This window comes from Triticum urartu, chromosome 3A, assembly GCF_056163025.1.
Source record: "Triticum urartu cultivar PI428250 chromosome 3A, HENAU_Tu73, whole genome shotgun sequence".
Taxonomy (NCBI): Eukaryota; Viridiplantae; Streptophyta; class Magnoliopsida; order Poales; family Poaceae; genus Triticum; species Triticum urartu.
Window position 1 is genome coordinate 646,999,162 of NC_141875.1, and position 12,072 is coordinate 647,011,233.

Below are 12,072 nucleotides of genomic sequence, written 5' to 3' on the forward strand. Positions count from 1 at the left end.
GCTTCTGATGTGTTATCATGAAAGCATCACCACAGGGATCGCAGATGCCAGGACACGTACGTACATGACCAGCAGCAACCGGTGACCGACGTCCCCAAAGTGGGATGAGGATTAGATTGGTATTCTTGATTTTGTTTATGGCAGTGAAAAGGGGACGTCCAAAGAGAGAAGAAGAGGGATGCTTGTGCTTTGCATGACTCTATGTAATTAGAGATTTACTAACGAAAGAAGAAAGCGTGGGGAGACTCATGCCCCACATTGGGACGACCGTAGGAGAGCCAGAATAGCATTTGGCGCATTATAAAAGAACGGAATATAAGAATGTTTTTTTTCAACCAAATTTACATTTTTTTCTTCGAAAAATTATCTGATTGATCGAACCTCATTGCTGCAACCAGAATAGTACATGACACTGCAAGTGTGGTCGATGCTGCTGCAAGCGGGACGCGGCGCATCTAGGCCGAACGACCTATATATGCATCTAGCGAAAGCACGCCAATGCAACACCAGTTGCCGGCTTGCCGCTATTCTTTTTCATTAGAAAAGTTGGACTGCCGTGTTGCAAAGCCGACTATGCATACCCTACAAGGATGGTTGGTGGTATTTTAAGTCGGAAGGACGAGCCGATTATGCATACCCTACAAGGACGGCTGGTGGTATTTTAAGTTAGAAGGACGACGTCGCAAAGCCGACCACATAAACACGGTAAGAATGACCGACATTGATGTAAAGTCAGACGTATATCGTTGCGAGGTCAATCTATGTTACAGCAAATTGTATGTCGTCCAATGCTATCATATCATGCATGTGGATATTTTGATGAACACAACAATTTTCTCTCCCGTTGCAATGCACGGGCCTTTTTGCTAGTTTCCCTGATAAAGCATGGATTGATTTTGTGAGTTCATCGTCACAATACGCTTTTTCCCATAAATTTACGCTTTCAGTTTGAATTTAAAACATATACGCGAGTTAACCGTTTCGTCCGTCCGCCTGTTTTTCCTTCTTTTCTCTTTCGTAGGCGTTGGGGTCACCCGTCGCCCACCTGGCCACAGCCCGTAGAATCCATACGAGACACCGTGGTAGCCGGCCCAGTCAATCTAGAGAGGAGGCAAAAAATTCCGCTGGTCGTAGGAACAGACACGACCACGGGCTCTCCTCTCTCCCTCTCCTCCGGATCCCAGCCGCCAGGAGGCGCACGACCTGCGCGACGCTCGATCCGGTGCCGCGCCGGCCGCCGACCGATGGCCGACGCCGGTGATCGGAGCACACTGCACCACCGGTCTGCCTCAGCTCCCCCCTTTCCTTTGCGCGCCCGAGCTCCTCGCTGTACGCCGCCCGGGAGGGCTCGCGCTCGCCGCTCGACCAAAGCCACCGCCGGCCGGTCCGGTGCCGCGCCGGCCGCCGGCAGATGGCCGACGGAGGTGTTCGAAGCATCCTGCACCACCGGTCTGCTTCATCTCCTTTCCTTCGCATGCCCGAGCTCCTCCCTGTAAGCTGGCTGGGAGGGCTCGTGCTCGCCGCCACCGCCAGCCGGTCCTCCCTGCACTTGCCCGCGACCTCTCCACCCCCTCTACACCGCCCTACACCTCAACTTCAGACGCACATGTGTTTGTGGATGTTCTCGGTTATTTTTTGCACACAAGGTGTTTGTGTGTTTGTCTGAGCCAGTTTCAGTCACAGATCCTTGAAGTAAACTCCCACATACGAGATTAGCTCTCCTTCCATATGATTCAAAAAAATGGTAGGATGGTGGGAGTTAATTGGGATACTAGAATAATGGGTTGCTAATTAATTTACATCATGTGGAGTCTCAAGACACATGGGTACGCTGGCTCCTATTGTTTGACAAATTTATATTGAACTTTCTTTAATCGTATAAAGGAGTTGCAGTTAGGTGTTGCCCTTTTTTATGCCTAGACACAGCAGCTCCAATAACATCTGGACGCTCATGGTGAGATATATTAATTATTCTTATAATGGTCATCTGAATTTGCAGAGACAATTAGATTTTGGAAGCAGGAATCCTTTCCTCATAAGATGGATGAGCTGTAGGATTTGATTCTGTTCAGCTTGAATTAGTTTTTCATCATCATGTTCTATGTATTAGGAATTCATGCCTTACAGCTCTAATTTTTTCGCATTGTTGGTGTATGCTGGGAGCCACATTGTAATGCATGCTAGCAAACAGTAGGATTGAAAGTCTTACCCTGTTGGTTATTAATATCTTTTCCACTATAGTGAGGTTCAGCAATTTAATTCGTATTAAGGTCACACAAACAGTTTGGTTTTCAGATTTGTCTTGACAAACATATTTGGTTCAACAATTTAATTCGTATTAAAGTCACACAAGCAGTTTGATTTTTAGATTTGTCTTGACAAACATATTTTTGCAGATTATCCTTACATAAGCAATTGATTTCTGCAAGTTCCTTTCACTTCTTATTTATTTCTTCACTTGGTTATGATGTACTGCTATTCGTTTTCATGATGATTTATGCATTTTGTAGTTTTCACTCACAGAATGTTCTCTCTAAACAAGATTGGTTCCCATTCTTACAGTGCAGTAGCTACTGAGCAGTGAGGCCATCGAGCGACACCAGACCGCGGGACAGCGTGAGAAGAGGCAGGGGGTGTCTGGCGGGATGGGGAAGACCACGAGGAAGTGTGGCGATGGAGTGCAATCCCGAAGAAGAAGAACATTGCAAAGAAAGACCCTAGCCAAGCGCCACCCAATTCTCTTTCATTGACCTATCTAATGGCCATCAATTCAATTGGTCCAAGCTGCTGCGTTTGACCTTCCCACTGACCCACTACATCCTCGCTCAGCTGCTTCTGCTATGTTTCTTCTCCATGGCATTGTCGGCTGCCAGTGTGCCTGACATCATGCCTATGTGACCTCATATCATGCTCCTCTACGTGTTCTTCTCACCCTGGTTCCATGAGGAGAGATGTTGTTCTGTGGTTCTGTAGCTCTACTCCATAGCAATGATGGAGTCGCCTCCAGATGGGATAGCAATTATCTCGGGATCATGGTGAGGTTACTGAGTCGACCCTTCATTTGGCTCTATTCGTGTGGATCTATTCATGTGCATCTGTAAACTGTATTTAGGTACAACTATTGTTCTAGCACTTGTGTTTATTATTTTTGTAAAAAAAAGATTTCTTGATCTCATTAAATTGGGGTTTTATGTTGACATGAAATTCTAACTGAATTGCTATTTAGCTGACAATTCCAACAATTTTTTGTATTGTATTTGCATGTACGGAGCTGCCTAAGCAACGGCCAGGGGGCATATGCTTCTCCTACCACTAACATCTTCATCCTATTTGAGCCAGAATAGCTTTGGTGCCCTCTCTCGCTCATGGTGAGGCCGTGCACGCTTGCCATGGTTGTGGCTACGAAATCTCAGACTGAGTCGCTTCGGTCGGGCACTATTCAGGTACAACTCACTTTGCTCCACCATTGTTGGTTGCTGTGCATCACATGCTTGAGGAAATTCAGAGATGGTGTTGATCTTGCTCTTGCTAGACCATCCTTGCTGTAAATCATTATTGGGTTCTAGCTAGGGTCTTAGGAATTGATAATTTCCAGATTGTATCGCTGAAAATGTAGTTCTTATAAGATTCTCATTGTCAAGTTGTTATGGCAGCATGAGTGAAAATATGTTCCTTTTAAATGCTTAGATTCTATAGAAACCTCTAATCTATATCCTAAATTACTGTATTGTGTGCTCTTGTAAAATAAACTGTATATATTGATTCAATTTATATATGTAGTACAATGATTTTGCTCACATCACAAATATCTAACAAGAAGAGTGGTACTGAGTTCACTTGCAACCAAAACATTTAAATTCCAGTTCAACATTGCATATTCCTATCTAATAAACAGTCAGATGTTTCAGATTAATGTGGGAATTTCTAGCACATTCCTCTTTTACGGTGACGCTAGATTCGAATTTGAAGGCGTACTTGCCCCTGAGCTGGCGGTGCCTGAGAACAACGACGACAAAATTCTGGCATCGTCTCCAAGCTCTGTCGCAAGCAACGCAGGAACGCCTCAGGCTCAAAGTCGGGTTGCTGTGCAGGCGAGCGGCAACAGCCACTTACGTCTCTTCCAAGAAGGGCGCCACCTTGGAGGAGCATAACGACACCGGCTGCAGCGGCGCACGAGCCAACAAAGGGGCAGGACCATTGGAGACGACGGACACAGAGGTGCATGCTAGGCATGCCGATCATCAGACACTAGGGAGCGATCCCACCCGTGATGCCGCAGTACACGCAGCCATCGCCGCCACCGCCACATGCCATGATCTACGGGCAAGTGCCTGCTCAGCAGCGTACAAGAGAGATCACCGCGGGGCCCTACTCGCCAAGACGATGCTTCTCTTATCGTGCTTATTTACTTGCCTTCTATGTGTGACGAGAAGGAGCGGGAGATTCAGAGGCTCAGGTTGGCATCACTAGGTGAGTTCCCTGCTGATTTGTCGAGCACGGGATATAGACTATAGTCGGGTTCCTTCCTAACTCTGCTGGGCCTAATGAAGAGAAAGAATCAACTTTTGAGATTAATTGGCTAGATCCAAGCAGGCAGCTGCACAACATCGTCAAGGAGAAGATGAGAACAATGCGATGTTCAAAGAAGCAGGCTCCAGTTTTGGTAAATGAGTAGTGATGTTGCAACCACCAAAACAAATCTGAAAAATAAGACAAAGACAAACAGGTTGAGAGGTTGGTTAATGATATGGAAGATCAAGTAAAAAAACGAATTATTGGAAGCCCCGGCAAGCAAAGTAAAGAAAACCCTACTTAACTTGATCACAAAGGTTGGATCGTGCAAGTACATGTTGTATAAGTTTACTAGGCTGGGACAGGTCGTACTGGTGGTTGCTGGCAGAATTCTGATGTGATTCACATGTTCTTCAGTTCAGAAGATGAAACAAAAACTCTCCAAAGAGGGGAAACAAGCACAGATAAAGCCTAAAGAGATATGCAATTTGGACTTATAGGAACTGTCACTTCATTATTATAGTGGAGTTAAAGGAAATAGGAGGCATGAAAACATGACGAGCGAGGAAAGATCACTGCTACGGAAGAAAAAATGCAAGTCCATGTGATTTTGCAATAGGAGAGGCTTAGACTTTCAGGGGTTTTACTTGAAAAATCGCATTTGGTACTTTTGAGTATTTTTTATACTGTTTTGCTCAATCAAAATTCACCACATGTTTTTGTTTATACCCGTTGCAACGCACGGGCATTTTTACTAATAATAATAAAGCACGGATTGACTTTGTCGGATACACTGTCACATCCTTTTTATGAAAAAGTCCCTACTGTTTTCTAAACTTAACCCACACTCCATGTTTAAGTCATACAGAAAAACATGGCCGCACGCTCCTCCTCTGTCACATCCCCGCAAGTCCCTCGTCTCCTAGAACACCGTCGTCGACGCGCTTGCCGGTAACGGCAACCACCTCGGCACGCTCGACCTCTTCCAGGAGATGCAGCGGGGCATGGGCCTCGCGCCCGATGCCTACACCGTGCAGAGCGTCCTCGGCGCGTGCGTGCTCTCGGTCGATGTCTATGCGCATGCGCTGCTGCGCCAGCTCGGGGGCCACGACGACATTCTCATCAACTCGCTCGTCGACCTCTACGGTAAGTGCGGAGCCCTCGAACTCGCACGGCAGGTGTCCTACCAGATGCCCGAGTGGGACATCACGTTGTGGAATGTGGCGATTCTCACGCTCGACAACCAAGGATGCATGCGCGAGTCCTTGGAGCTATTTGATCGGATGACGCGGGTGGAGAATGTTGTGCCCAACGCAATCACCTTCCTTGTAGTTCTTAGTGCGTGCAAGCATGTCGGGATGGTGGAGGAAGGCAGAAGATACTTCGAGATGATGGTCAGCAAGTGCAGGATCCGGCCGAGGATCGAGCACTATGGGTGCATGGTGGACATATTGGCAAGAGCTGGCTTCATCGAAGAGGCTCTGGATGTCGTGTCTGGGATGAACTGCCGGCCTGATGCTATCATCTGGAGGAGCCTACTAGATGCATGCTGCAAGTAGAATGATGGGTTGGAGCTTAGCGAGGCCATGGTCAAGCTGTCACTCGACATTCCGGTGTTGATTTGATCTGACGGCTTAAACATGCCAGTTAGATCTATTAGTCTAACAGAAAAAGGAAAGATAACGTTAATGAAAAAGGCTCCACGCACCAATGTACGTGGGCTTTTTATCCCAACTGAGGCGCCTTGATCGGGGGCACCCAAATCAACTGATTGTTTAGGTCCCCTGTCCCTAGCGCTAGATAAAAGGGAGTACGGGAGAGGGTTGGCAGCGTGCGCGATCACAATTCTCGTACGGTTTCACTCCCCTCCCGATATTCTCTCACCCCATCCGATCAGGGGGAGCACTGTAACGACGGGAAGACCTACACAAGCCACCGCTGTCGTCCCCAGATAGTGCCGGTGGCGTCCTGAGGGCATCAGGACATTGAGGAGGACTTCTACCTCGACTACATCACCCCTGCATCACGCCTGCATCAAGCAGGCGATCATGTCCACTGCTGTGACATGTAAAGAACCTCTGATCCCTTCTCTATTCATTGTTATTGGGTGATCTAGATGCAATATTGATCCTGCTGATGGCATCCCATAGATGCATAATTAATCCAACAATGGTATCAGTCACCAATTTTGATTGCTTTTAGATCCCTACATCATGATCAGTAAATCAATCTCAAGTTTAGGCCCTCAGTAGATCAAGTTTGATTGCTACTATTTTTTATGTTGATATCAATTGCCCACTGTTGATGATGTTTTCATTCCAATATACTATAGATCAGTACCGCCACCTGGTTTCATCAATTTTAATTAATCCAAGTTAAGATCTAATACACACATGTCAACAGTAGCAACCCCTCATGTTGAAGAACCCTTGAATTTATCCACAATTAGAAAGAACCCTAATTCTGAAATTAGGACTGTTTTCCCCCCAAATCAAGCACTGATGTACACGAATTGGAGAAGAATGAGGAGAATCCTCACCTAATGCACTGCATAGCCGCCTTTTCCCTTCGGGGCCCGCACAGCGCCCACCGCTGTGCGAGAGCGGAGATGCCGCGACGCCGTCGTGCCCTGGCCGACGAGCGGAATGCTCCAACGCCTTGCTGTCGCTCTTACGGACGCGTGCGTGTATGGGCCATCACCCTACACATCGCTGTCGACCCCTTCATGCCGTGATGGCCAGCGCCCCTCCCGCCTCCTTGATGCGCCATGTGCATGGACACCGGGGCCACATTCGACGAGGGAGCGCGCAGGATTCATCCTGCTGCACGCTCCTCCGACGAGCGTAGCCGGCGCGCCGCCATGGCCGGCGCGCCTTCGAGCCGTCGAGCTCGTCGTCGCTCTGCTAGAGAGTGAACACCGGGGAGGGGGGGAAGAAATGGGTAGGATTTCACCCGGCCGCTGGTTTTGCTCAGTTGCGGGGCGATCCGAGACGTCGGCTCGATCCAACGACTGAGAGTGAGGCGCGACTCCTTGGAGGCCTTCGGGCGCTTTATGGGTCGTTTCCTCGGCCGGGCTGAAGCCCAAGTTGCCTTATTCCGGCACAAAGTCTTTTTCTTTACACTTTAAGCTGCTGGTTTTGGCCGTTTTGGGGGATAACCGTGGGCATTTTTGGGCCGAAATAATTTTGGCTATTTTCTATATTTTTCCAGTGCGTTTAAGTTAATAGTTATTATGTTTTTGCACTATTTAAAACAGAAAATGCCTAAAAATATAATGAACACGTTATTATTCTGGGTAAAATTGAAGCAACGAGATATTTTATTGAGGATTTATTATGTGTTTGCATGATGAACTTTTTAGACACCAAATAATGATAATGTTTTTTATGTTGATGTTTAAATTGAGAATGAAATGACTCTAATTTTAATTCGGACCGAGGTTGTTTTATTATTATGAGTCATCCCTTAGGATATTTTAATTCCATGTTTTTCCTGCCGAACGGTGTTTTGACATGGAGTTGAAATTAAATACTTGCCATGTTTTTTTATTTACCAACATAAATTTATAATCATATAAGTTTACTTATGAATTTTTATGATAATTTCAGCTTCCGCTCCATTCCGGTCCGACATGGTCGAACCACTTATGAGGAGTGACTTCCCTCGTTGGAAGTCCCAAGTCGAATTATGTTTGGGTAGTAATGAGTTTGATTGTGCCTTGAGGGAAGAAAACCTGTGATACATGTGGCAGGTGCTACAGGGTATGCAGAACTCAAGTAGGACTATGATGTTAAGATGGAAAAGTGGAACAAGTCCAACCATATTGCCCTTCTCATCATGAAAGCGACAATATTGCTAGACATTTCTGAAGCACTACCTAAGAAAGACACTGCTAAAGAATTCCTCAATGCAATGGAGGAGCAATTTAAATGCTCTGACAAAGTGTATGCTCATGAACTTTTTACTAAGCTTTTTAAGAAATACACCATTGATGGAAATGTTAGGCAGCACATACTAAGGCTGGTGAATGCTTACACCAAGCTTAAAGCTTTGGAGTGTTCCTTAAGTGAATATTTTCTTGTAATAATGATTGTTGAGTCTCTTCCAGAAGAATTTGAACAATTTAAGGTTAACTATAACTCTCTCAAGGAAAAATGGCCACTCGGTGAGATGACTGCAAGGATCGTCCAGGAGGAAGAGAGGATCATGAGATCGAAGAAAGACCATGTTTTTCATGTTGACTCTCACAAGAGAAAGCGTGAAGGGCAAGGTTTCCCTAAGCATCAGAAAAAGCAATTCAAGAAAGAAGGCCCTAAGCCATTCATGGGTAAAGAAGTCGGCAACTCTTCTTCAGCTGGAGAAAATGCTTGTAACTTCTACAAAGAGGAGGGACACTATCAAAAGGACTGCCCAGGCTTTCTAAAATGGATGAACAAAAGAGGTATTGGTGAAATTAATTTTGTAGATGAATCTCTTTATGTCGATTTTTCTATAAAGTCATGGTGGATTGATTCAGGTGCAACCGCTCACGTTGCTAACTCTATGCAGGGATTCGATACGATCCAAACTATAAGAGGAGGAACAAGAAAGTTTAAGGTTGCGAACAGAGTTGAGGCCGTGTTGAAGCTGTGAGATCTCTCGCATTGGAGCTACACATCGGCCACCCTCTTAGATTAAATAATGTTATTTATGTGCCTAACTTAAGTAGGAATTTGATTTCAGATTCTCATTTAGATGATGATATGTATGAGTGCCATTTTGGCAAGAAACAATTTGCTTTGAACAAATGTAATAAGAATGTAGGTATCGGTGTTAGACGAGGCCAACTATACATGTTATCTCTTAATAATGATTCAGTTATGCATGTGAGTGATGAAATTAATGTTGAGAGGAAATGGGACGGAGTTAGTAATTCTCGAAATTCTGGCATTATCGTTTGGGCCACATTTCCAGGGGGAGAATGGAACGCTTAGTTAAAAATGAAATACTCCTCCCATTAGACTTCTCAGATGCAAACAAATGTGTCGACTGCATTAAAGGAAAATTCGCAAAAACAATTAAGAAAGGAGCAGTAAGAGCCACAGGGGTTTTAGAATTAATTCACACTGACATATGTGGACCCCTGAATGTTAAGTCTGTAGATGGTTTTGATCCATTCATTACATTCACAGATGACTTTCCCGCTATGGGTATATTTATCCCATATGTGACCGATCGGAGGCTTTGAAGAAATTCAAAGTCTATAAAGCTGAGGTTGAAAATCAACTGAACGCAAAAATCAAAGTTGTACGGTTTGATCGCGGGGGAGAGTATTATGGTAGGCATGCTCCTTATGGGCAGATTCCTGGACCTTTTGCCAAGTTCTTATCTAAAAATGGAATCATTGTTCAGTACTCAATGCCTCGTGAACCACAACAAAATGATGTGGCCGAGCGCCGCAACCGCGCCCTTATGGATATGGTGCGAAGCATGCTTAGTCACTCAATTTTACCAGTAAGCCTTTGGATAGAGGCATTAAAGACAGCTGCACACATACAAAATCTTGCTCCAACTAAGTCAGCACCGAACACACCTTACGAGATGTGGGCGAGAAAGAAACCGAGCTTGAATTACTTACGAGTGTGGGGTTGCCCTGCTGAAGCTAAAGTTTTCAATCCACAACTTAAGAAATTCGATCCAAAAATAGTTAGTTGTTTCTTCATTGGATACCCTCATAGGGGAAAGGGATATCGTTTTTATTGTCCAAGTCACACCACCAAGTTTGTGGACGCTAGGCAAGCGGTATTTTTTTTGAGGATAATAAGGTCACAAATTTAAGGGAGATCGATCTTGAGGAGAAACTGGTTTGTACACCATCCCTGATTATCCAAGAGATTGTTTTTCTAATACGAAGAAATGTGGCATCTGATGATCCTGAATCTCACGGTTCACTTTCTCAGTCGAATGGTGATTCGGAGACTAGTAATGAAAATCCAGACACAAATGAGGACCACCAGGAAAATAATAATTCTCAAAAAGATGATGTGTTGGGGAACGCAGTAATTTCAAAATTTTCCTACACACACGCAAGATCTATCTAGGTGATGCATAGCAACGAGAGGGTAGAGTGTTGTCTACGTACGCTTGTAGACCGTAAGCGGAAGCGTTATGACAACGCGGTTGATGTAGTCGTACGTCTTCACGATCCGGTCGATCCTAGCACCGAAGGTACAGCACCTCCGCGATCTGTACATGTTCAGCTCGATGACGTCCCATGAACTCTAGATCCAGCTGAGTGTCGAGGGTGAGTTTCGTCAGCACGACGGTGTGATGACGGTGCTGATGAAGCTACCAGAACAGGGCTTCGCCTAAGCACCGCTATGATATGACCGAGGTGGATTATGGTGGAGGGGGCACCGCACACGGCTAAGACAATGATCAACTTGTGTGTCTATGGGGTGCCCCCTCCCCCGTATATGAAAGGAGTGGGGGAGGGGGAGGGACGGCCCTCTATGGCGCGCCCTAGGGGAGTCCTACTCCCATAGGGAGTAGGATTCCCCCCTTCCAAGTAGGAGTAGGAGAGGAAGGAAGGAGGAGAGAGGGAGGAAGGAAAGGGGGCCGACCCCCTTCCCAATCCGGATTGGGCTTGGGGGGGGGGGCGCTAAGACCCAATAAGGCCCATACACTCCCCGGGGGTTCTGGTAACCTCCCGGTACTCTGGTAAATGCCCAAACACACCCGGAACCATTCCGATGTCCAAACATAGTCATCCAATATATTCATCTTTATGTCTCGACCATTTCGAGACTCCTCGTCATATCCGTGATTGTCGGTGTACTAGAGTAGGGGTACCCTAGTATCCCTAACTTGTGCACGGGCAGTCGCAGCATCCCGCGGCAAAGCTCGCCGGGTGACCGCCAAGATCCTCCGTGGTTCCTCTGGAGCCATTCAAGAACAAAGTGTCCAAGCTAAAAAGACAAGACCCCGGCAAGAGGAGCTCGCCGGGAAAGCTAACAAAAGCATCCCAAGACCCCAGCAAGAGGAGCTTACCGGGAAGGCCACCCAAGGCATTTCAAGGAACTTGCCGCGGCGCACCGCGCGCCCCGGCAAGGCCCGGTGAGCGACAAGCTCCCGGACGCGACAAGACAACGACCGCGGCAAGGCGCTTGCCGCGGCAAGCCACCTCTCCGTGCCCGCGCTCCAGCACATCCACCAACGTGTCGCTCTGGGGCTCTTCCGGGCGTACGTGGCGGGAGGCTGTGCAGCTAGGGGCGTGCGGTGGCAAGCGGCGCTGACAAGATCGCCATCGTGGCGGACGGTGGCGTCCCTGGCGGTCCCTTTTCGCACTGTTTAGGCGACGCAGACAGGCATTTAAGGCTCTTGTCCCCTGCCGTCAGGGTTAGGTATGATACACTATAGCGGGTAGCTGTGCCTACCGCAACATTTTTCCATTTCTACCCTTTGCCTCCGTTGCCACCTGTCGGTGACCTCTTGAGCATATAAAAGGAGGCCCGTGTGCAACGTTGAGGGGGGGTGGCTAGCTCAGACTCACTCACGCTCGGTCTCGTTAGCTGCTGAAGT

General features: G+C 46.8%; 1 long non-coding RNA gene and 1 pseudogene across 3 annotated transcripts; both read left to right on the forward strand.

Moving 5' to 3' along the window:
• The first annotated feature begins 1,056 nt into the window (after positions 1 to 1,056).
• LOC125547115 (uncharacterized) lies at positions 1,057 to 4,772 on the forward strand. Of its 3 annotated transcripts, none has more exons than XR_015598811.1 (3): positions 1,086 to 3,035; positions 3,272 to 3,443; positions 3,909 to 4,772. It is a non-coding gene; the product is annotated as an uncharacterized LOC125547115 (long non-coding RNA). The 3 variants fall into 3 exon arrangements; XR_015598810.1 differs by having other exon boundaries at positions 1,088 to 1,449; positions 2,563 to 3,443; XR_015598809.1 differs by having other exon boundaries at positions 1,057 to 3,443.
• Positions 4,773 to 5,363: 591 nt separating this feature from the next.
• LOC125547116 (pentatricopeptide repeat-containing protein At1g59720, chloroplastic/mitochondrial-like) overlaps positions 5,364 to 12,072 on the forward strand; it is a 51,612-nt pseudogene continuing 44,903 nt past the window's right edge.